The sequence below is a fragment of the Otolemur garnettii genome, unplaced genomic scaffold, assembly GCF_000181295.1.
Source record: "Otolemur garnettii isolate 467f Iridium unplaced genomic scaffold, OtoGar3 scaffold00022, whole genome shotgun sequence".
NCBI classification, from domain to species: Eukaryota; Metazoa; Chordata; class Mammalia; order Primates; family Galagidae; genus Otolemur; species Otolemur garnettii.
Genome location: NW_003852417.1, coordinates 8,461,657 through 8,464,876, shown reverse-complemented (window position 1 = coordinate 8,464,876; position 3,220 = coordinate 8,461,657). Strand labels below are relative to the sequence as shown.

The following is a 3,220-nucleotide window of genomic DNA, read 5'->3' as shown; positions in this document are numbered from 1 at the left end:
GGCTCCACAAATGTCGACTCAGAAATCACTTTCTCATGGGGCCAAGGACATTTCAAAGTTGCTGTGTTTTCTCTGTCATTTCCTTCCCTCCTCCCCCTTCACTTCCTGTTTTTTTCTTCCTCTTTCTCCACCCCCACCCCATCTCCCCTGGCATGTCCCATGTTGTGTGAGAACAGGAACAAAGCCAGAGCCAGGGAGCGTTGATAATCGTGACTTCCTGCAGTGCCCTCTTGCTGGCGCTGCCCAGAGCAGGGGCCAGCTCAGCCTCTGGGGGAGCCCGTGACCCCGAGGGAGCCCGGCAGGAAGCCTTCATCTTTAATATAATGAGAGTAACCCTTCATGTCCTTATAATGGCTACGGCTTCCAAAGAACTTCCTTGGACATTTGAGCTAAAACATTGAACAAAGTAGACGGTTCTGAGTATTTTGACCTAACAACAAACTGTAGTCCAGTTTAGATGACCAAAGCAGATTTAGGAGTTAGACACGGGTTTATTTTGGATTCTGTGTTCTATTCTCTTTTTGACTTTGCAGATCATTCTAGCTCTTAAAAGGTTAGTTTTCTACCTCTTTGCAAAATGGAGTTAATGGTATTTCACAGGGATTTCTTTGAGGACAGTTTAGGAAAATGTATCCATAAAATTCTCACAGCACACCTGGAAGGTATTTGCTTAATGAGTGTGAACTTTTTTATTCCCTGTGATTTTCTATGATTTTCTTCACAGACGTGTGGCCGTTCCAGTGCACAAAAGCCAGAAAATACCTCCTGATAAATGATATTCCACATCTTATGCTTCAGGGAGGGAGAGGGGAAGAGAAAGAGAGAGGGAGACACCTGGGTGCACATGTGCTTCCCACTAAAACCCAGAGCCCACCCCGATCTGTGTCACTGTGTCCATGGGTCACGGTATTCCCTGACAATAGTCTTCTAATGGAAAACAGGGAGAAGCATCCTGACCACTTGCCAGAGGTGAACTGTTTTACCAATTTAGCTCCCAGGGGTAAAACTGCAAAAACAGCATTCTGGAAAAAGTGCCACATCCCCGTTTGAAAATCTATTTGGAAAAAAAAAAAAACAACAGAAAAACCTTCCCATGCAGGGTCAATGACCACTTGTTTGAGAAGTCAACCTGACCATGTGTCTGCATTTTAAAAAATTCCAAAGGCCAGAGAGTCAGAGTCATGCTTCCGTGTGTATTCAGCTCCCAAATTGCTGAATCCTCAAATGAGGCAGTTTTGTTCTCTGACTCTCAACCTCCACAACCTAAGAATTTTATCAGATCATCTCAGAGATCTCCTCCAGCCTTGGTAATCTACAATCTTGTGATTCTCTCTGCTCTCCTTAAAGAAGTACATTGTGACTGAAGGAGAACAGGAAATTGTCTCTTTAGTAACATGACTTGCATTCTCTCGCAGCGAGGTACCACCATCTTCAGGACAGAGAAGCTACAGGACTCCAGGAGGCCACGCACGGCCCTGACTCTGGGAGACGGACTTGCCTTGACCAGACAGTGGCTTAGCTGGTTCATCTCATCAGCCTGGATTGGTGAAACTGAACCATAAGAGATATTTCCAGGTAAGGAGCAACTGACTTTGGTGATAGCACATAACACAATAATAACCAACATCGTAGTGCAGGAAGTATGTGTGTACATGCTTATAGAAGACTTGAAACTACTAAGGATATTCATTTGACCCAACCTGTCTTCTTTGATTAGAAGCCATGCCTCCTACCTAGCATCACATACATCTAGAGAAAGATAACTTCCCACCTCCACAAAAAAAGACATAAATAATAATTGACATGTATTTCAAGGTGACTGTCATTTTGAAGTAAAGCCCCCTGGGGTTCTATAGCTGTATTTTGAGTGGGATCTGTGCTGTCTTGAGTCTTTGGAGTGTTTAGGCATAAATTAAAGTAGCAGGAGAGGAGCAGATTGGAGCTGTAGGTTTAGTGTCCTTTTTCCTGGCAGAACCCATTTAAGATTGAGCTGGTCAGTGTTGCTTTCTGCTCATCCTGGCCTAGCAGATTTAGACAAGCAGGAGGAGAAGTCCTTTTGTAGCCAACCTAAGATGAAAGTCAAGTCTCATGCTAGAAATCTGACTTGCATCCCACTTGCTGTAACATTTTTAAAGGCAAATTTAATTCATGAAGTTATCATTCAAGAGCACTTGCAGTGGGCGGGCTACAGATAATCCCTCCATTGCCCTCTTCTGGCCACCAACATGCTGGTTCCGTCTTGTTACCATTCTCCTCTCATCTCCTCCCTATCAGTTATGGATACTTTTCTTTCTATGTGCAAGGATATGGCCACATCTGTTTACTTGAATGTCTTCATTGGGCTTGGACCTGTTATAGGCTGTCATTCCTTCCAGGTGACTAAAGATCTGATGAGGGTCCATCTCCCGGGACCCTGGCATCTCCGTTAGGAGGAGGGTGAAGAGCTTTGGGAACTGACAGACCTGACTTCAGATCTTAGCTCTGCTATGTACTGGTTCAGTCATTTTGCTTAGATTATTTGAATTCCTGAGCTTTTGTGTCCCCACCTATAAGATGGGCCAGAATGTTCTGTGCTGTAGCTGGTGCCGATTAGTAAATGAGATCACACCTGAGCATCATTTCTTACTAACAGGAGACCTCAGCAAGTGTTAGCTCCTTCCCCAGCCAGCCTGTTTTAGAGTTACTTAAATATAGCTTTGATCTCCTGTCTGGATTCCATTGGAATCTTGTACCTAAAATCTAGGGGCAGGCTTTGTTCACAAACGCCATTAGGTCCCAGCATGTTAAAGAGAAGAGCCTTTCAGAGCCCTCTTCAGAGCCCTTTTCAACTGCAGTCTGTTCTCTGGGCTTGGTCACCTGTCTCTCTGGGCTGGCATTGGACAGTTTGCTCTGTCATATCCAAATTTAGGATCGCCACACCCACTCTCATGAGTTATTAGCTGAACACTAACTCCCTCCCAGTGGCTTTTCCCCTCGAGTCTAACATACTCCAAGACCCAGATGATTGGGCCACTTGATTTGGGGCAGGTTCATGGCCCAGCATTCAGCAAGACAGTTATGGTTCAGGCTCATGTGCATCCAGGGATTTCTTCCTTGCCTGCTGGCTTTTCTAGGGATTTCATTCAACCGGTCATCCATCTGGTCAACACATAGTTGTGGAGCATGGACTAGGCAGCATGTAGCAGGTACTGAGAACAGCAGAGGACAAATCCAACTTACT

General features: G+C 45.0%; 1 protein-coding gene across 4 annotated transcripts in view; it reads left to right on the top strand.

Moving 5' to 3' along the window:
• Positions 1 to 3,220, top strand: part of FAM49A (family with sequence similarity 49 member A) — a 109,631-nt gene that overhangs the window by 41,431 nt on the left and 64,980 nt on the right. For 3 of the 4 annotated variants that reach the window (XM_023511848.1, XM_023511845.1, XM_023511846.1), the window contains exon 3: positions 1,416 to 1,575. The gene's annotated coding sequence lies outside the window, so the exon portion shown is untranslated. Of the gene's footprint in view, positions 1 to 1,248; positions 1,308 to 1,415; positions 1,576 to 3,220 lie in introns of those variants that run through there. The other variant, XM_023511847.1, reaches the window with a different exon arrangement.